Raw genomic sequence first — 22,431 nt, 5'->3', positions numbered from 1 at the left:
GTTACTCAGCCTGGTCGCACAGATCGTGATGGGTGGGACCCTCTCAGGGGTGGGACTGTTTACATGCAACAGCTGTTACCACTTACCCACGTGCACTGAAACGTGGAGTTAGTAGAACTGGGATTAATAAACCTTCAGGTTTCCTGGGAGCCCTGCAGCTTCAGCTGTTCTCTGCCCCTTCTTCACAGTGCTTGGCCCCTTGCCCATTCCTCTTCTCCTGTCTGGCAGAAGAAGGGCTTTCTCCCTTCTCCTGCCCCTCCCTGCCATTTCTCCAGCCAGCCTCTGCCAGGTCTCAGCATTACAATCTGCTCACCTCTCTGTAACGCCCCAGCTCAACCTCGTCGGAAGGGTTCGGAACCAGGGCTGGGCCAAATGATAATCCCAGCCTAATCTCAGGGGTGACCTCTCAGAGAATATTTCCCATTCCTATTGTTGCTCTCATAGCAGGTGTTGTCTTTGAGGCGGTGAGTTTGCAAAGCTCTGAATGTATATGTCCCCATTTATCCAAGTATTTCTGCTGGTGATGCGTAACCTTATATGGGGGACATTTAAAATGTTGCATTCATTATTTAAACATTTGTACCTATGTTTTAAGATACGTCTGTAACTCTGTATGGGTTTTATGATATCTCTTACAGTTATTCAGTTTAATTTCTGAAGAAGCAGTTATTGAGGAACAGGATTATAACAGGATCCTGTAAATATGACTAAGATTCACATTTATCTCACGATAAGATTCACGTTAATATCAAGATTTTTTGATTCCTGTTCTATTTGGTTACAATTCTGTATCTACCATGCATATTTTTTGTATTTTGTATATTTTGAATTGGTTTACTCCATTATCTTGATTCATGTTTTTTAAGTAGTTGGTTCCCATTGATACAAATCTTTGACCTTTCCCCAGTTGTGTGCTGCATCCGCATTGCTGTTTTTGTTCAACTGGTGCCTTACTTTGTTTCATGACCTCTACTCCCAAGGATCAAGGAGGGGGGCATGGAACATTTGGGTGGGTGGGGTTGTGCCAACAAATGCTTAGTGTATGAGGGGGCTGAGGGGTTCTTTTTCTTCCTCCATCGAAGCCAAGACATGCTCCACTCCAAGTGGCAGCCAAGAGCACCCAGAAGCCGAGCTGCTGCTGCCAAACACACTTTGAAAATGGCAGCTGGAAATGCCCCCGAGCACAACAGTAGGGTCATTTGCTGTCCCTATTTTAAAAGTGCCCCTCATGGCAGGGCGGCTTTCTAGAACTCTTTATCACGGCATGCATGGGTACATCCTGATGCTTTGACTACAGGAAGACACTGGAAATAAAAACCACCCTCAGCCACCCTCCCATCTGAAGGCCCTCAGAATTCTGCACCGCCTGCCCCCTGCATGTCCCTGATATTCTCCCCCACCCCCTTCATTGCAGGCAAAGCTCTGGTGAAGTGTGTGTGTGTGTGTGTGTGTGTGTGAGACTTTTGCCCAGATTTATGCAACAGAACCCTTCCAGTCTGGTACAGTCAATCCCCTGCACAGGTTTACTGTCATTTTGGTATATTTATCTAGCTGGTTTAAGAAAACCTCCACCAACGTATTTCCCACACACCCCTCATCCCTCCCCCTGGAATGGGACAAAGGGACCATAGTGGCCATGCACCAGGTTTGCATGCAGGAAGTTCCACCATGTTCAATCCCAGGAGACACCTCCCGTTGAAAGGATCCAGGGAAAGGGCGACAGGAAAGCCCCTCTCTTTGCCTGAGCCCCTGAGAGAGTGAGGCTATGAGAGCAACGGTTCTCTCCTGGTCCAAGGCAGCTTCCTATGCACTTTTCTATCTGTAAGGTAGTTGCCACAAAATATATCCCTTTTTCAGAAGGAAGGGGCAAGTTGCCATTCCAGCTCCATCCATGGTCCTGACCTGCCTTGTATGGTACAGCACAGCCTTCCTCAACCTCATGCCCACCAGAAGTGTTAGACTACAAATGCCATAATCCCCCAGCCAGCATCCTCCACTTCTGTCCACTTTCTGCCCCTCAAGCTCTTGAAAAGTTTGCTTATTCAGCAGCTATAGACTTCTGGTACAGTGGGATCATAATGCACAGGGACACTTCTTGAAACTTTTCACAAAACAGTTGACATAATATTTAGTGTTTATGTGGCATTTAGTGCTCAAACAGGCATTCTCGCAGAAATCTTTAATAATTACCCTGTACCAGGATTATTCCTCCCATATTGGAGACAGCAACCTGAGTCTGACAGATGGTGGTGACTGACCTAAGACCACCCAGAGACCTCAGTTTAAGAAGAGATTTGAATCAGGGGCTTCACAGCTCATTTCATGAACTGTTAATGCCACGTCAGCTCCGTTCCAGGAACTCACGCTCACCTCATCTGCAGAGCTGAGAGCTGCCATCTGTGAACCAGGACTCTGTCTTTCTGTTCTCATTGAGGTGCCAAAAAAATGCTGTCTGTCATGGGAGCAGCTACACCCCGATCTGTGTGTGGAAGGGAAACCAGGCCAAGCTGAGTGCCCCACTCCTGCTCGCCCTTCCCCTCCAATGAGACTTTCTGCTGCCACCAGGTGGAATTCTTTATTTTCCCCAACTGCCTCCAACAAACAGTGTGAAATCCCTCTGGCTCTCTTGTAAATGCTTTTAGGTAGTGTGGGGTGTGGCTCTTGGATGTGGGGTGGGTAATTCATCGGGAAAAGAGGCCACAAAGTTGATATAACAACATAATTATTAGGCAAAAGATTTTAACAATTGAATACATATATAGCATGTGCGCACACGAGCGTGCGCGAACGCACGCACACACACACCAACAAGAGCAAAAGTGATATGAAAGTAACCAGGGCAAATGCATCCAGCTAGTCTGACTTCCCTGTGTCCCTGGTCTCTCGAAGGTCTTCCCAGCAATACCTTACTACCAGAGTTCTGAGCTTTCCCAAGCTACTTTCTTTCTTGATCTTTTCCTCCCTTCCTTCTAGCTTACTAGCTTCTCTCTTCCTCTCTCTAAAAATCTCATTTTTGGTCTTCAGTTATAGGCTGACCATATGTACCGTTTTAAACAGGACAGTACCGTTTTTTTCATATTTCCCGACTGTCCCGTTGTTTTAATATAAATGTCAATTTTGTCCCGTTTTTAATTTTTTGTAAAAAACTGAATGTGTTTATCATAAGGCTCTATGCATGCAGTAACACTACTAGTGTGACAAAAGAGGAAGCTCCATTTTCTTCATCCAGGCCAGACCAGGCGTCCTGAGCTAGTGACAATCAGACGCCATCCCCTTGCTTGTCTGCAGTGGCGGGGAATTTGAGAGGCTTCGCTAAGCCCCCTTCAGCGTGTGGGAGCCAGGAGGGGGAGTCTTACTGTTGTTTCTACCATCATTCCGCCCATAGAGATTCTTTCTGCTAGGGATGTCAGAGACTTCCGCCACGGATCTCGGTGAGGCCAAATGCCAGTGCATTCGGCCCCCCGAACTCCGTGGCGGAACGGCCTGCCCCCCTGCGGATCGCCCCCGGCACGAGACTCACCTGGGGTGGATCTTCCAGGCGGCAGCTCCAGCGGCGGCTCCAGCGGCGGCTCCGGCAGCAGCGGCCGGTCTTCTGACTGGCTGCCGCTGCCGCCATTTCCACTCTGGTAAAAAAAAAAAGAAAGAAAAAGAAAGATATGATAGGCTACATAAAGATTTACGTAGCCTATCATGACTAGGTTAAAAAAACAAAACAAAACACGACGTGATAGGCTCCGTAAATCTTTACGGAGCCTATCACGGCTAGGTGGGTTAAAAACAAAAACAAAACGCGTACGCAAATGGCGGCAGCTACGGCCGCTGCCATTTGCGTTCCTTATTTTTGCCCTCTTAATCTACGTAAATATTTACGTAGACTATGATGGTGAAAATCAAGGAGCATAGCGGGCGCTATTTGTGTCCCTTTTTGATTCCCCGTTTTAGCCTACATAAATCTTTACATAGGCTAGAACGGGGAATCAAAAAGGGACGCAAATAGCGCCCGCTATGCTATTTGCGTTCCCCTTTATTTTTGCTGTCATAGTCTACGTAAATATTTACGTAGATTCAGATGGACAAAAATAAGGAATGCAAATGGCGGCGGCCATAGCTGCCGCCATTTGCATATGCGTTCCCCCCCCGAGCCCTCTGCGGCCGGAAATCCGTCTGCGGACGGCTCTGGACTGGGCTGGGCCTGGCCAGCTGCTCCGCAGAGCTGCCGCGGAGCACAGCCGGCCATCGAGGATTCCGGGGGGGAGGAACAGATCGGCCTCCCCCCCCCATCAACATAATCTGCGAAAGGTAAGTCACTTTCGTACATCCCTAATTTCGGTTCAACAGGCTGTTAGCTATTTTTTTTATTACAGCGGAACTCTCCGGTGGGACATTAGCATATACCGGCTTGTGATAGCAGTCGGAGTGTTCATTTTTTTCTTTTTCTTTTTGGTGTATGTTTAAGATTTTTTGCAGTCTGGCCACTGCAGACCTGCATTAGAGTGTTCAAAATGGTATGCCATACAGATTTGTTTACTGCTCATGTGATATTTTATAAGTATTTTATATATGTATATTTATGAGTGGTTTTTTTGTGTATATGCAATAAATTAGTGTTATTCATTTGCGCCCCTTTCCATGTTCTTTTGCAGTGAGTTTAGGTTGTTTTTTAGGTCTCTTATAGCCTGAGAGACCACAAAGGGAGCTGCAGTTGTTTTGTTATATTGTGTAGGGATGTCAGAGAATTCCGCCACGGATCTCGGTGAGGCCGAATGCCAGTGCATTCGGCCCCCCGAGATCCGTGGCGGAATGAAGCCCCCCCCACAAAAGGCGCATGAAAGGCACACGAAAGGGACCACTTACCTGCTGCCATCCACGCTGACTTGCAAATGGTGGCTGCGCTGCGGCCACCATTCGCTTCCTCATCATAACTGTGATAGGCTACGTAAATAGTTACATAGCCTATCACAGCTAACGCAGGGATGCCATTTGCGTCCCTGCGGAGGCCGTGATAGGCTATGTAAGTATTTACATAGCCTATCACGGCAAGCTAAAAAAAAAAATACAGCGTATTCAAATGGTGGCAGCTACAGCAGCCGCCATTTGCGTTCCCATCTTTTTGCTGTTTTAGCCTACGTAAATATTTACGTAAGCTAGGTGAAAAAAAGGGGAACACAAATAGCATAGTGAGCGCTATTTGCATTCTTCCCCCCCCCCCCGCTGTAATAGCTTACGTAAATATTTACGTAGGCTAAAACAGCAAAAAAAAGGGAACACAAATGGCGGCTGCCGTAGCTGCTGCCATTTGCGTACACTTTTTTTTTTTTTCCTGCAGGCTGCCCAGCGGCTGGATGTCCGGCTGCGGGCGGCCCTGGCCGGCGGCTCTGCGGAATCTCCGCAGAGCGGAGCTGGCCGGGTTAGGATTTCGGGGGGAAGTGCGGAGCGCCTCCTCCCCACTGCGAATCACCCTGTCGAAAAGGTAAGTGACTTTTGTACAACCCTAATATTGTGTAGTACACAATAGGAAGTACAGCACCTGTCGAGAGAATATTTTCTGTTATGAATGGTATGTGATCAAAGGAGAAATCTAGATTAAGTGTTGAGACAATGAGGGCTATGTTAGTTATAAAACAAAATTGTGTCATGTGTGTGAGAAGTTTTATGATAAGGTGTTGAAAGACTGAAATTTGCTGCATAGGATTACTTAATCGGAGAAATATTTATGGCACAATTGTGGTGAAATAAAGTCCCCTCTACATCTACCTAAATTTTTGTATGAGTTCTGTCACTGAAGGATAATAGTTAGCTCAATATGTTCATGTAATAAAACCTTTGTTATCGTCTTACTTTTTTCATGAGTACGGAATATTACATAACCCGTTCTGTTTTTGTCATCCCAATATCCTGTTTTTGTCTCAAGGAAATATTGTTAGCCTAATCTTAAAGCTAGAACTGGACATGGAACAACCAATTGGTTCCAAATTGGGAAAGGAGTACGACAAGGCTGCATATTGTCACCTTGCTTATTTAACTTATATGCAGAGTACATCATGAGAAACGCCGGGCTGGAGGAATCACAGGTCGGAATTAAGATTGCTGGGAGAATTATCAACAACCTCAGATACGCAGATGATACCACCCTCATGGCAGAAAGCGAAGAGGATCTCAAGAGCCTCTTGTTGAGGGTGAAAGAGGAGAGTGCAAAAGCTGGTTTGAAACTCAACATTAAAAAAACGAAGATCATGGCATCTGGCCCCATCACTTCCTGGCATATAGAAGGGGAAGAAATGGAAGCAGTGACAGATTTTACTTTCTTGGGCTCCAAGATCACCGCAGACGGTGACTGTAGCCATGAAATTAAAAGACGCTTGCTCCTTGGGAGGAAAGCTATGGCAAACCTAGACAGCATAGTAAGAAGCAGAGACATCACCTTGCCGACAAAGGTCCGTCTAATCAAAGCTATGGTTTTCCCAGTAGTAATGTATGGCTGTGAGAGCTGGACTATAAGGAAGGCTGAGCGCCGAAGAATCGATGCTTTCGAACTGTGGTGCTGGAGAAGACTCTTACGAGTCCCCTGGACTGCAAGGAGGTCAAATCAGTCCATCCTAAAGGAAATCAACCCTGAGTGCTCATTGGAAGGACAGATAATGAAGCTGAAGCTCCAATATTTTGGCCACTTAATGCAAAGAGAAAACCCACTGGAAAAGACCCTGATGCTGGGAAAGACTGAAGGCAAAAGGAGAAGGGGACGGCAGAGGATGAGATGGCTAGATAGCATCACCGACGCAATGAATATGGACTTGAGCATGCTCCGGGAGAGGGCAGAGGACAGGAAGGCCTGGCGTGCTCTGGTCCATGGGGTCACGAAGAGTCGGACATGGCTGAATGACTGAACAACAATCTTAAAGCTACCTTGTGCTCTTGTAACTTGGACCATCAGGAGGCTTCATCTTTGCCCTTAATTCCTTCTGCTGACCTCTTTGCAAAACTGAAGCTACTTGCAAATCTGTAACCTTTTTCTTTCATTCACAGCAAACTTTTTGGCACCGAAAGCGTGACCTTTAGCTCCTGACCTTTAGCTGAACCTCCTGTTTTCTTCCTTGCTCTATGGACTCATTGGCACCTGCCATCCCTCCATTGGCTTCCTGAACTTCTGACCTTTTGGTTTTAGGAGACACAGAAAGGAAATTAACCTCATAAAACCAAAAAAGCTACATGCAAAATTATAAAACACATCTGTTCCTTCACACTCCTCCTCCTCCTCCCCCTCTCTCTCCACTTTAGGACAGCTTCTTTTTGAAGGAATCGAAGACGTGACCACACACTGGCAAATGCCAAGGGCAAAGCAGGAATCGGAGAGGACAGGAAATGTCCCCTCCCATGTTGTGGCACGTAGAGGGTGTTCAGATGTGGATGAAAATGTTCACACATTCAGAATGAGGGCAAGAAGCATTGGCCTCGCTCTGGTTTAGCATCATGACAAATCTGATTGGCTACATGGTGCCATCGGGGCATCTGCTTAGAGTGAGAGCAACACTGCTTGCCCTTCATCTAGTAAGAGTCTGTGATGCTGCAGAACCAAATCTGATAGACCGCATGACGGTGTCGTCACATTGTTCACACGACAGCTAATTGGCTAGGCCTGCTTGAGGAAGAAAGCCCCCATCGCTTGTTTGTTTTAAATGGCACAAACTAATAAAATAAAACTGCCGCTCGTGAGGGGGAAATTGGTGAATATTCTGCACAGTTCTACCAAAAAGACATCCCTCACTGACATTGAGGTTTTATGTGTGATGAAACGGACCTGAATTAATTAGATTATTGCCCAGTGTTCTTCAGAAATGGCATTTGTGGGCCTGGCGTTGTCTTACCCTGTATATTTATCTTACTGGAAACAGAATTACATATGCTGTTTTGAAAAAGAAAACCACAGCCATTTGTTGAACTGAAAAACAAAAGTACAAAAGCGGAAAGAAAAGCTTCTTTCCTATTACATTATTTCCTCAGAAAAATAGGTGAGACCTAGAAGAGCAAATTAAATCTTGAAAGTTGGAATTTATAACACTTTGAGTTCCTCTCAGCTTTATTGATGAGTGGAGTGCATTGTCTTTGTTCACGATTGTCTTTCCTTTGTATATTTCCCCCATAAAACGCTTCACATGGCTATACAAATTGCATGACAGCTGCAGCTATAATATGATAACCTGGCTGTGCATTGTGGCAATGATGCAGGATCCATCAACAGGATTTAGGAACACCATCGCTTCAATGTGTTGCAGAGCTCTGGGCCCAAACTGCTTTGATTTAAGATGGGGCTGCTGGAATATAAAGCTATGCATGGCATAGGCTGGGGATGGTCCACCATCAGCCCCATCTGCCCCCCGACTGGGACTGGGACACCCACATTCTACTGGAGAGGGGTGCCCACCAGCTGGTAGGGTGGTTTGTGGCATTACCACACTTCCAACATTCTTGCACTATCACTGAAGAGTCTGGGACAGGACAGGGATAGAGAATATGGTGCCCGTGGGCACCAATGCATCTGCACCCATGTTTCTTGACACTCACCAAGGTGCTCTACTCCTCCCTCTTAAAAACACACAAAACAAAACATTTTCTTAGCAGCAGTTGAGATTGCTCTGTTGGTGCTGAAAACTGGGTTTGAAGAAGTTGTTTAAGGTACTGGGGCTCAGAACCCACCTCTGCCTTGTAGTCAGACTTTGGGGTGGGTTACTTGTCCTTTTGGGGCAGCGATTTTGTGGTGTTGGCCAGGACAGTATCTCAAATTGCCAAATCTGCCCATGGATCAAAACGGTTGCCTAACACTGCTCTACTCTTATTTAGTGCTGGGAAGATTCTTCAGATTGGGAGGCCCAGCTCCCCCCACCCTGCCTAAGCCAATATCAGTGGGAGGGTGCAGTGATCTCATGGCTGGGCAGGAGGTCTAGACACCAAGCAGCAGCTTGGCCCCAGGCTGGAGAGTTTGGCCACGGCTACAGTCTAGATCTATTCCCATGTTTATGTGGGTCCTTTGCAGCCTCGTGTCTAACCTTGCTCACAATCTGTACTGCATGGGTTAAGGGGATCCTTCACAACTGATTTCCCTGACGTAAGCAACACACACTCATACACGAAGGAAGAGGGTTCAAAACCAGTAATATGTATTAGGCCAGTGGATATACTGTAGATCAAAGAAATTGTACCATATACTCACTTCCAAATGTGAAGCAGCAAAAACATATGGAAAGGCTATTGTTTCCAGGTACTTGAGGATGAGACTGGAGGACAGCCTGCAGAGGAAGAAATACAGGGGAACCTTCATTGGAGCGAGGAAGAGGCTGAAGGTCACCCAAGCAGAGGCGATGAAACCAAGGCCTACAGCTACAAGGAGAGAAGAGTAGTAGTAGTGGGAGACTCCTTGTTGCATGGAATCGAAACCCAAGTATGTTGTGAAGACCCGTGGACTCGTCAGGTATGCTGTCTCCCGGGAGGATGGATTAGAGACGTGACTGAAAGGTTGCCTGCACTCATAAAGCCCACTGACAGGTATCCCTTTCTTCTCATCCATGTGGGAACAAATGATACTGCCAAACGGAGCTATGAAGAAATCACATCAGACCTTGAAGCTTTGGGAAGGAAACTCAAGAACTTTGGGGCTCAGATAGTTTTCTTGTCCATCCTAAGGATGGCGGAGAGTTCTGCAATGGATTTCAGTGAGGCTGAATGCACTGGCATTTGGCCCCCCAAAACCTGTGGCAGAATGGCCTCCCACCCCTCGCCCCCCCGCGGAATCCCCCCCGGGACGAAGCTTACCTGGGGTGGATGTTCCAGCGGCGGAGGCTCTGGTGGCGGCGGCGGCAGCTGGTCTCTCGGCCAGCTGCTGCAGACTCAAATGGCGGCCGCCGTAGTGGCCACCATTTGTGTCCAGCCAGGCTGCCGTGGTAAGCCTGGCTGGATGGCAAAGGCAGCCACGCAAATGGTGGCCACCACACCATTTGCGTAGCTGCCTTTGCTGGGATACGCTATGTAAATACTTACGTAGCCTATTACGGCAAGCCAAAAAACAACAACCCGCGTAGGCAAATGGCGACAGCTACGGCGGCCGCCATTTGCGTTCCCTTTTTTTCGCTGTTTTAGTCTATGTAAATATTTACGTAAGCTATTATGGTGAAAAAAAGGGGAATGCAAATAGCGTAGTGGGCGCTATTTGTGTTCCCCCTTTTTTTTGCCATAATAGCTTACGTAAATATTTACGTAGGCTAAAAAAGCGAAAAAAAGGGAACACAAATGGCAGCCGCCATAGCCGCCGCCATTTGCGTACGCTTTTTTTCCCCCCTGGAAGGCTGCCCAGCGGTCGGATGTCTGGCTGTGGGCGGCCCCGGCCGACAGCTCTGTGGAATCTCCGCAGAGCAGAGCCAGCCATATTAGGATGTCGGGAATCACCCCGTCGGAAAGGTAACTGACTTTCGTACATCCCTAGTCCATCCTTCCAGTAGTTAGAAGAGGGAAAGGGAAAGAAAAATACTCCGGGTGAATGACTGGCTACGAAGGTGGTGCTGGCGTGAGTGGGGATGTACGAAGGTTCCGCCACGGATCTCGGGGAGGCTGAATGCCAGCGCATTTGGCCCCCCAAAATCAGTGGCGGAACGGCCCCCTGCCGCCCCCGGGATAGGACTTACCTGGGGCGTATCTTCCTGGCGGCGGTGGTGGCGGCACCTGCGGCGGTTCGGCTGTGGCGGCTGCGGCGGCCGGTCTTCCGACTGGCTGCTGCCGCCGCCATTTCCAAGTTTTTTTTTAAAAAAAGTGATAGGCTACATAAAGATTTAGGGGCCGTGGTGGCTTAGTGGTTAAGACGCTGAACTGCAGACTGGAAGGTCGGCAGGTCAGCAGTTCGAGACCCAAGTACTGCGTGACGGAGTGAGCTCCCGTCTTCAGTCCCAGCTTCTGCCAACCTAGCAGTTCGAAAGCAAGAAATTGCAAGTAGATAAATAGGTACCGCCTCAGCGGGAAAGGTAACAGCGTTCCGTGCACCTGGGTGTTCAGTCATGCCGGCCACATGACCACGGAAGCGTCTTCGGACAGCGCTGGCTCTTCGGCTTAGAAACGGGGATGAGCACCACACCCTAGAGTCGGACACGACTGGTTGGGGACACCTTTTTTACATAAAGATTTACGTAGCCTATCATGGCTAAATTTTAAAAAACACCGTGATAGACTACGTAAATGTTTACATAGCCTATCATGGCTGATTAAAAAAAAACAAAAAACCCGCGCGTACACAAATGGCGGCGCCCATGGGCGCCACCATTTGCGTTCCTTATTTTGGCACGTCTTAGTCTACGTAAACATTTATGTAGACTACGGCGAAAATAAGGGGAACACAAATAGCGTAGACACTACGCTATTTGCGTTCCCCTTATTTTTGCCGTAGTCTACGTAAATGTTTACGTAGACTAAGACGTGCCAAAATAAGGAACGCAAATGGCGGCGCCCATGGGCGCTGCCATTTGCGTACATGCATTGTTTTTTTTTAAAATCAGCCGTGATAGGCTATGTAAACATTTACGTAGCCTATCACGGCTGAGTGCAGGGACGCAAACGGTGGCGGCTACGGCCGCCGCCATTTGCGTCCCTGCTAGCCAGCGGCCGGATGTCCAGCCGCTGGCGGAGCTGGCCGGCGGCTCCTCAGAATCCCTGCGGAGCGGAGCCGGCTGGCCAGGATTTGGTGGGGGGGAGGGATGGAGCGCCTCCCCCCCGGCCAGAATTTTGGGGGGAGGGACGGAGCGCCTCCCCCCCAGCATCAGCATAATCCGCGAACAGGCAAGTGACTTTCGTACATCCCTAGGCGCAAGAGATTTGGATTCTGGGACCACGGGCTATACTTCCTGGAAGATGGGCTGTTGGCAAGGGATGGGTTGCACCTCACAAAGGCTGGGAAGAATGTGTTTGGCCACAGCATGAAGAACTTCCTCAGGAGGGCTTTCAACTGAAACCTACAGGGAAGGGTGACGTAAAGCTGGGGGTAACAATGGACGAAGGCTCATGCACTGCAAGGGAGGGAACAGCTCTAATAGTGCCCAACCATAGTCTTCACAAACATGTAGGAAGGAAGCCAGACTATGAAGCACATGGTCTTCGATGTCTATATACTAATGTACAGAGTATGGGAAACAAACAGAACGAACTTGAACTCTTAATACAAGAGGGAAATTAGGACTTGATAGGGTAACTGAGACTTGGTGGGATGACTCTCATGACTGGAATACAGCAAATGAAGGGTATAACTTGTTCAAAAAGACCAGGAGGAACAGAAAGGGAGGTGGGGTTGCACTGTATGTGAAAAATACATATCTCTGCACAGAAATCCAGGAGGATGAGCTTGGTAGCCCCATCGACAGCATCTGGGTGAAAATAAATGGAGCTAAGAATAAAAGGAACCTGGTGGTCAGAGTCTACTACCGGCCACCCAATCAAGAAGACAAGGATGAAACTTTTGAAAAGCAAATAGCCAATGAAAAAGTAGAGGTAGGAACTAGAGGATCGGCTATCCTTGACTTGATCCTAACCAACAGAGATGACTTAGTGGGTAAAGTAGCAGTTACTGGAATCCTGGGGGAAAACAACCATGTTATACTTGAGTTCATGGTTCTAAAGGAAGCAAAAGTAGGGATGGCGGAGAATTTCTCCCCGAAACTTCGGGGGGCCGAGCGCCAACGTGTTCGGCCCCCCGAACAAGTTTCGGGGAGAAATCCTCCGCACCCCCCCGCCCCCCGCACCCCCCCCCAGGACGGGACTTACCTTCCCTGAATGTCCCTCCCGGCAGCGGGTCCGGCTGGCGGTTCGTCCAGTGTTCGAGCGGGGCGGGAGCGGCAGCCGGTCTTTCGACCGGCTGCCGCCCCCGCCATTGCAATGAAAGAAAAAGAAAAAAAACATGTCCCCTGATAGGCTACGTGACGATTCACGTAGCCTATCACGGCTAGATTTGCAAAGTCAGCTGTGATAGGCTACGTGAATCATCACGTAGCCTATCACGGGTGACTTAAAAAAAAAAAAGTGTGCACGGATAATGGCGGCCCCCATAGGGAGCCGCCATTCCCCTTCCTTATTTGGTCGCTGTAGTCTACGTCAATGTTTACATAGACTACGGCGAAAATAAGGGCAACGCTATTTGCGTTGCCCTTATTTTCGCCGTAGTCTACGTAAACATTGACGTAGACTACAGCAACTAAATAAGGAACGCGAATGGCGGCTCCCTATGGGGGCCGCCATTCGCGTACGCGCTTTTTTTTTTTTTAAAGTCACCCGTGATAGGCTACGTGACGATTCACGTAGCCTATCATGGCTGACTTTCCAGATCTAGCCGTGATAGGCTACGTGAATCGTCACGTAGCCTATCAGGGGACTTTTTTTTTGTTGTTGTTACTTTCGTGTTCGCGGCCGGGCGAGGTGGGAAGCCTCCTCCCCGGCCTGAATTTCGGCCGGGCGAGGCGGGAAGCCTCCCCCCCCGGCCTGAATTTCGGCCGGGCGAGGCGGGAAGCCTCCCCCCCCCGGCCTGAACTTCGCGGGGGGAGCAGCGAAGCGCTCCCCCCCCACCGCGAAAAAGCTTCGAGAAAAGGTAAGTGACTTTCGTTCACCCCTAAGCAAAAGCTGAGTGTAGCCAAACGCATACCCTGGATTTTAGGAAAGCTGATTTTAAACTAAGAACAATGATCAGTAAGGTCCCATGGCAAGTTACTCTAATGAGAAAAGGAGTCCAAGGTGGATGGAAGTTTTGAAAAAAGGAAATTCTGAAGGTACAATTACAAACAATTCCAACAAGAAAAAAAGGTGGAAGACAACAGAAGATGCCAATGTGGCTTCACAAAAAGCTTAGAGATGACTTGAAAGCAAAAAAGGATACATATAGGAAGTGGAAAGAAGGCCAAGTAACAAAGGAAGAGTACAGGCAAGTCGCACAGAATGGCAGGGATGACGTCAGGAAGGCTAAAGCTGAGAACAAGCTGAGATTAGCGAGGGATGCTAAAAGCAACAAAAAGGCTTTCTTCAGCTACATGCATAGTAAAAGGCAGAGGAAAGAAATGGTTGTTCAGGTATTAAATAAAGATGGCAAAATGATAAGAGATGACAAAGAAAAGGCAGAGGTGCTCAATTCCTACTTTGGCTGAGTCTTCTCCCAAAAGAGGGTCTATGACCCCCCTGGCAAAGGTGAAGTACAGGATTACAGCTTGAGATTGATAGGCATATGGTCAAAGAACACAGAATGGCTTTGAATGAGCTCAAATCTCCAGGGCCAGATGAACTGCATCCTAGAGTAATAAAGGAACTGGCAGAAGAAGGAAGGCCAGGATCTCTTCTCGATCATCCCAGAGTGCAGGACACGGAATAATGGGCTCAAGTGACAATAAGCCAGATTCCAGCTGAACATCAGGAAAAACGTCCTGACTGTTAGAGCAATACAACAATGGAACCAATGACCTAGGGAGGTGGAGGGCTCTCCCACACTGGAGGCTTTCAAGAGGAGGCTGAACAGCCATCTGTCAGGGATGCTCTGACTTGGATTCCTGCATTGAGCAGGGGGTTGGACTCGATGGCCTTGTAGGCCCCTTCCAACCCTACTATTCTATGATTCTATGAGTCTAAGAACTCTTGGAACCACTCTCTATTATCTTTGAGTAATCATGGAGGACAGGTGAAGGTCCAGATGACTGGAGGAGGGCTAATGTTGTCCCTATCTTCAAAAAGGGTAAAAAGGAGGAACCTGGGAACTACAGACCAGTCAGTCTGACATCAATCCCTGGGAACATTCTGGAGCAGATGATAAAGCAATCCATCTGGAAGCACCTTGAAAACAAGGCAGTGATGACTCGAAGCCAACATGGATTTGTCAAAAACAAGGCCTGCCAGATGAATCTGATCTCATTCTTTGATCAAGTAACCTCCCTTGTGGACAGTGGGAATGCTGTAGACATCATATACCTCGACTTCAGCAAAGCTTTCGACAAAGTGCCCCATGATCTCCTGATGAGCAAACTAGCTCAAAGTAGGCTAGATGAAACAATGATCAGGTGGATCCACAGTTGGCTACAGAATCGGACTCAAAGAGTGCTTATCAGTGGGACCTTCTCAAACTGGGGAGAGGTAACGAGTGGGGTACCGCAGGGCTCAGTCCTGGGCCCAGTGCTCTTCAACATTGTTATTAATGACTTGGAGGAGGAGGTGCAGGGAATGCTGATCAAATTTGCAGATTATACAAAATTGGGCGTGATATAGCTAATACCTTGGAAGACAGAAACAAAATTCAAGGTGATCTTTCTTGATAGACTGAGCACTGGGCAGAAAACAACAGAATGACATTTAATAGGGATAAATGCCAAGTTCTGCACCTAGGAAAAAGAAACCAAATGTGCACAGTTACAAGATGGGGGATATGTGGCTCAACAACAGTACAAGCGAGAAAGATCTTGGATCTGTGGTAGATCACAAGCTGAATATGAGCCAGCAATGTGATGTGGCTGCAAAAAAGGCAAATGCTCTTTTGGGCTGCATTAATAGAAGTATAGCTTTCAAATCACGTGAAGTACTAGTTCCCCTCTAGTCAGCACTGGTTAGGCCTCATCTGGAGTACTGTGTCCAGTTCTGGGCACCACACATGAAGAAGGATGCAGACAAACTGGAGAGGGTTCCGAGGAGGGCAACAAAGATGATCGGGGGACTGGAAACAAAGCCCTATAAAGAGAGACTGAAAGAACTGGGTATGTTCAGCCTTGAGAAGAGAAGACTGAGGGGAGATAGGATTGCGCTCTTCAAGTCCTTGAAAGGTTGTCACAGAGAGGAAGGCCAGGAACTCTTCTCCATCAGCCCAGAGTGCAGGACACGGAATCATGAGCTCAAGTGACAGGAAGCCAGATTCCAGCTGAACATCAGGAAAAACTTCCTGACTATTAGAATAACATGACACTGGAACCAATTTCCTAGGGAGGTGGTGGGCTCTCCCACACTGGAGGCATTCAGGAGGAGGCTGGACAGCCATCTGTCCAGGATGCTCTGACATGGATTCCTGCACTGAACAGGGGGTTGGACTTGATGGTGTTGTAGTAGGCCCCTTCCAACCCTACTATTCTGTGATTCTATGATTGTATGACTAACAGGGATGCCTGCTCTCCCATCCTGAGCTTTTGAAGGAGAAGAGGGGATATATATTTTCTGGAAAATCCTTTAATTGTAAGAATAAACACCTTTCCCCACCCGCTCCTATGCAGTGCTGTTGTTTCCCCTATGTACCGCTACTTTAACACCTCCCTTTTTCTGTGCATTATTACTTCTTCTTCCTGTATTAGCCACATTGGTGATCCCAGCCAATCACAGATCACTAGGAGTGCACGAAAGCCACTTACCTGGTCTCGCAGCTTTTCGCGGTGGGGTGGAGGCGCTTCGCTGCTCTCCCCCCGAAGTTCAGGCCGGGGGGGGAGGCCTCCCACCTCGCCTGGCCGAAATTCAGGCCGGGGGGGAGGCTTCCCGCCTCGCCTGGCTGAAATTCAGGCCGGGGAGGAGGCACCTCACCTCGCCTGGCCGCGAAATAAAAAGTTAAAAAAAAAACCGCCCCCGTGATAGGCTACGTGACGATTAACGTAGCCTATCACGGCTAGATCTGCAAAGTCAGCCGTGATAGGCTACGTAAATCGTCACGTAGCTTATCACGGATGACTTTAAAAAAAAAAAGCGCGTACGCAAATGGCGGCCCCCATAGGGAGCCGCCATTCGTGTTCCTTATTTGGTCGCTGTAGTCTACGTAAATGTTTACGTAGACTACGGCGAAAATAAGGGCAACGCAAATAGCGTAGTGTCTACGCTATTTGCGTTCCCCTTATTTTCGCCGTAGTCTACATAAATGTTTACGTAGACTAAGACGTGCCAAAATAAGGAACGCAAATGGTGGCACCCATGGGCACCGACATTTGCATACGCACGTGTTGTTGTTGTTTTTTAAGTCAGCCGTGATAGGCTACGTAAACATTTACTTAGCCTATCATGGCTGACTGCAGGGACGCAAACGGCGGCGGCTATGGCCGCCGCCATTTGCGTCCCTGCTAGCCAGTGGCCGGATGTCCGGCTGCTGGCGGAGTCGGCCAGCGGCTCCGCAGAATCGCTGCGGAGCACAGCCGGCCGTCCAGGATTCCGGGGGGAGGGACGGAGCGCCTCCCCCCCCACCATCAGCATAATCCTCGAAAGTTAAGTGATTTTCGTACATCCCTAAAGTGAGGACAATGGTCCCTCCATAGGCAAACACTTTCAAAGCCATCACTGGAAAATCCCAGCTGTTTTGATGCACTTTTTGATGCTATTAATCATGTTCACTGAAAAAGGCTGAGTACTTTCGCTTCAGCCCGAGTGACAACACAAAGGGCTAAGCTGGATGTTTTCCAAGTTTGACACTGTTTGCCTCACGTGAGTGAACTCGCCACTGTTCGGTCCACGCTGCTTCTGGACCCAGCGTAGCTCCTGGATGACTAGGTTGATGATGTTGCCAGGGGTGCTTCTTCACAGCTGGAGCTGGAGCCCTCGCCACATCCTTTCCTGCAGAAAGTGGATATTGTCATGGACACACATCTCTCGGGGATGTTCAGACTAGGAGAAGGTTACATGCTTTACGTGAGGCTGCCTTTGAAAAGTGTCCAGAAACTTCAGGTAGTGCAACACGCAGGAGCTCAGCTGCTGATGGAAGCCCCACTTAGACATTCCCACAGCATCAATATTGTACTACCTTCATTTTCTCTTTGTCTCTTTCCAGGCCCAATTCAAAGTGCTGCTTTTGACCTTTAAACTAGGGATGGCAGAGAATTCCGCTGCAGACTCAAATGAGGCCGGATCCCAGAGAATCTGACCTCTGGATTCCACAGCGGAATGGCATCACTTACCTCCAGGTCTGGAGGATTTTGTGCGGAGTGGCTCTCTGGCTCCCTATATAAGGCGATACGCTAATGGCGGCTGCCATTAGCATATTGCCTTATAGGGAGATGGAGGGCCACTTCATGAACTGTCCCGGACACAGAGCACCTCCCAAGGATTTCAAGGGGCCCTGAGTGGCATGGAGGGCCCCTCTATGAACCCCGCCCCCAGACTGGAAAGTGAGGTGTTCGTACATAGAATCATAGAATAGTAGGGTTGGAAGGGGCCTGCAAGGCCATCGAGTCCAACCCCCTGCTCAATGCAGGAATCCTTCTTTACACTAGTGCTGTGCTGAAAAATTTCTCCCACTTTTTTTTTTATTCATTCTCTTTCAATTTGATGGAAGAGAAACTTTTTTCAAAAAGAAATTCACCAGTGAAGACATTTCAGAGAATTTCTCATGGGTTGGATTTGGGTTTCATGAGCTTACCTTGCTTAGGAGGTGGCCAAGGAGTGAGCGCAAGCGTCCCACTTTTCATTGCACAATCATCTCTCTGGCCGCCTGTGGCCTCCTCAGCCTCCTATGCTTCAATGAAAGCCCAGTTTCAGGCACCATGAGGTAATTACTCCCATGTCCCATGAGGACATGCAGGCAGCCTGCGAGGCTGGCTGTGATTAGGTAAGCTGAAAAGTGCCACAAAAGTAGGGATGGTGGAGAATTCCGCCACAGATTCCAGTGAGGCTGGATTCTTTAGAATCCGGCCCCCCAGAATCCGTGGCAGAATGGCCTCCTGCCCCCCACCCCCTGCAGAATCCCCCCGGGACAGAACTTACCTGGGGCAGATGCGGCGGATCAGCAGCGGCGGCAGTGGCGGTGGCAACGGTGGCGGCGGCTCCGGTGGTTGGTCTCCTGGCTGGCCGCGGCAAGGCTGCTGCCACCGCCATTGCTGTCCTTGCAGCTGTGATAGGCTACGTAAACAAAAAACCCGCACCATACACAAATGGCGGCGGCTACAGTGGCCGCCATTTGCATTCCCTATTTTTCACCGATTTCTCTTATGTAAATATTTACATAAGATAAAACGGCGAAAAAAAGGGGAACGCAAATAGTGTAGTCGACGCTATTTATTTATATTTATTAAATATTTATTTACATAAAAAAATATTTACGTAGGCTAGAACGGCAAAAAATAAAGGAACGCAAATAGCGTCCACTACACTATTTGCATCCCCCTTTTTTTGCCGTAATAGCTTACGTAAATATTTACGTAAGATAAATTGGCGAAAAATAGGGAACATAAATGGCGGCCGCCATAGCCGCCACCATTTGCGTACGCTGCATTTTTTTTTTTTAGGTTAGCCATGATAGGCTACGTAAATTCTTATGTAGCCTATCATGGCTGTCTGGCTGGACGCAAATGGCGGCCGCTATGGTGGCCGCCATTTGCGTCCGCACCAGCCTGTCTGCGGCCGGAAATCTGGCTGCGGATGGCCCTGGCCGGCTGCTCCGCGGCCTGGCCGTGGAGCGGAGCTGGCCATCAAGGATTCCAGGGGGGAGGAGCGGATTGCCTCCCCCCCGTTGAGGATTCCGGGGGGAGGGACGGAGCGCCTCCCCCCCACCGCAAAAGATTCTGTGAAAAGGTAAGTGAATTTCGTACATCCCTACACAAAAGTAAATGATAAAACATCCTGAATGAGGCAGAAGAATGGAAGCCTTTTTCATTGGGGGAGAAAAATTCAGGAAATTGGGGAACAGATTTTGGCAGAGCACTAACCCCACCTCATCCCTGGAGCTGGACACAACACCGCCCCCACCTGCATTGAGGTGGATGCAAACTGGGGCCGGCCTGCCAAGAGAGTTGATGCTGTTGCAGCATGAAAACCCTCAAATCCCATACTAAAAAAGTCAGAAGCTGTGCTACAAGCCCTGCCAATGGGGAGCCCTACCTGTGAGAAACAGATGAGAATTTCTCTCCTCCTGGAGAAATTTGGTGAAATTGTCTCCTGAATTTCTCTGCCCATAAGTAAGATGGAGAATTTCAAGACGCCATTTGCACACAGCTCTACTTTAAAGCCCGAAACAATTTGGGACCCAGAAGTATGATGGACCGCCCTTCTCTGGTACAAATCTGCCTGCGGGGGAAGCTCAGCTCATGAGCTCACCTCCATTTCAGGTACAGTAGATAGATATGCAGAGTAGGTGGATATGCGTTGGTGATCTGGCTGGAGATTGATCTGGTTGGCCTCACTGGGTCCACCTTCAGCTGGCAAGGCAAAACACTGGTGCTTAGATAAGAATTTGATTGTGGTCTGCCTTGAAACAGCATGCAAGTTCTGGCTGTGAGTGACCTCTTTTTTCTTCACTCTTACATTATAAATAAATATATACAGGTTTTAGTAATACAAATTCTGCTCTGGCAATTTGGGTGTAATGTGTGAAATAGAGACCTGGAGTAAGATTTAACAACTGCAGGTCAGGAGCACTCACCCTGCCCCACCTTGCAGGTACCATGCAAGTGATGGCTGCTTGCCCTAGAGCAGCCTAGATATAAAACAATATTTTTTTTAAAATGGCCAAAAATGCATATTTCCCCCATAGGCATGAAAATGCACATATTGGGTGGGATTTGCACATTTGGGGGAATTTGTGCATTTGGGGGAGTCACGCATTTTTGCAAGTGCAAATTTATGCAAATGCAAATTCGTGCAAATTTGTGAAATCAGGTGGGTGATTCCGCCAATGAGCAGACAATGGAAGGAAAGGCATCTGACAATCTGCAAAATGCAGACCGAATGGATTATACAAAACCCATACATGCCTAGTTGAAGTCCAAAACATCTGGAGGAAGGCTTCTATGCAGGCACCACACTTTTTTTTTTAAGGGTGCTGAATATATTATCACAAGACGTGATTACTTTTGATAGCTTGCTCAGTCATTCATCCCTCTGGACTGCACACAAGAAATGGAAGCCATTTTCTGAAACAAACAAAAGTGGTACTTTTTCTTCCAGGAACCAAATCCAGTAACGTATCCATGTGTGCAATCTGAAATGCCTTTAACAGCCATTCCATCATGGCCCATATTGCATGAGATTCCTGCACTGTGCCAACATAACCATATATCTACCAGCCGAGAGGAATTTCATGGAAGGGCTGGATATAAATCCCTCAAATAAATACATAAATAGTGACATAACAATGAATATTCTTCAGGGTCTCGCACCCTCTCCTGCCTGCTTGTATGGGTTCAAGTAAATTGGGACTGCTCGCACCCAAAGCAAGAATAGGCCAACCAATTCCAGGCTTTTACCAGGTTTCAGGAAAGGAAATCAGATATTTTGAAATACAGGCTGAAGAAAGCCTTGGAGTGGAGGGAGATGTATGGCTCCAGCAACCACAAGAGGGCAATAATGTGAAGATAAATCTCCAAAAGGAAATTGAACATTATTCGTTTATAGGACAAGAGTAAGATATGCTACTATTTATGACCAGATAATTGAAGATGTTATTTAACCCCGAAGGGCAAATGTGCAGGAGACGAGAGAATGGAGAAGGCCTATCTGATATCAGTGCTTCCAGAGAGCCGGTGCAGCATAGGGATGCAATTTCACTATGATGTCCTAAAATGGTTTAATATGATTTTGCCAGATACCATAAGGAAAGTGGGAGAGGGGGAGGAGAGGAGGGGGAAATCAGTGCCAGCAAACCCTTAATAAGTGAAGTCCATATTACACTTTTGCTGTGGAGTTTATGTTGGCCTCTTATGCCTTTAACTGCTTCGGCCCTTTCGGACCCTTCTCCCTTCCTGCAACTGTCAAGGTCAGTCCCAGGTGTCTCACTTCATTGGTTTATTTTGAATAATCTGGATTACACCTTATAATTCATGGAATAATAAGGCATTTTACATCCATCAAAAAGAACAGCTAGTGCTTAAAGCATGTGAAGTCAGGCACCGGGCAAGTGGTGTGTGTGTGTGTGTTTTAAATTACGTATTTTTTTATGACTAAATTTGCGTAAAATTCTGGCAAGCAAAAAAATAAATAAATTCACATATCTGTGGAATCTGTGTGACTCGGGAAAAGCCAGTCCTCTGGGGAGTCTGCAGGTTGGATCCGTCGAAATCTGAGGTCACCTGATTCCATTGCGGATTTCTCCGATGCCCCTAATTCAGGCTGAATGTGAACTAGGGGTGTAAGGAACTCACCTTCGAGTCTGCTGGGGGGGTCTGGGGGGGTCGGCGATCTGTTCCTCCCCTCTGGAATTCTGCCTGGCCGGCTCTGCTCCGTGGTGAGTCTGCGGAGCCACCAGCCGGGTCCGTCCACTGCCGCCCTGCCTATCTTCGGATGCAAACGGCATCCGGCATAGCGGATGCCATTTGCGTCTCTGCCGTTTGCCATGATAGGCTATGTAAATCTTTACGTAGCCTATCACGGCAAATGGCAGGGACGCAAATGGCGTCCGCTACGCCGGACATCATTTGTGTCCGAAGACAGGCAGGAGCAGACAGAACAGGCGGCAGCGGCCGGCTGGCAGAAGGTAGGATTGGGCCCTGC

General features: G+C 48.2%; 1 long non-coding RNA gene across 1 annotated transcript; it reads right to left on the bottom strand.

Annotated features, from left to right (window-relative positions):
- Positions 1-2,166: 2,166 nt before the first annotated feature.
- LOC146356803 (uncharacterized) lies at positions 2,167-20,141 on the bottom strand. The gene is made up of 6 exons (XR_014786488.1): positions 20,041-20,141; positions 17,437-17,565; positions 9,206-9,281; positions 7,065-7,149; positions 3,521-3,623; positions 2,167-2,479 (listed from the first exon to the last, which is right to left on the bottom strand). It is a non-coding gene; the product is annotated as an uncharacterized LOC146356803 (long non-coding RNA).
- Between the last annotated feature and the right edge of the window lie 2,290 nt (positions 20,142-22,431).

Source organism: Heloderma suspectum, chromosome 1 (genome assembly GCF_057233095.1).
Source record: "Heloderma suspectum isolate Gila_16-S chromosome 1, 16-S_ref, whole genome shotgun sequence".
Classification (NCBI taxonomy): Eukaryota; Metazoa; Chordata; class Lepidosauria; order Squamata; family Helodermatidae; genus Heloderma; species Heloderma suspectum.
The sequence above is the reverse complement of the archived record's forward strand: the minus strand, read 5'-3'. Positions and strand labels throughout refer to the sequence as shown.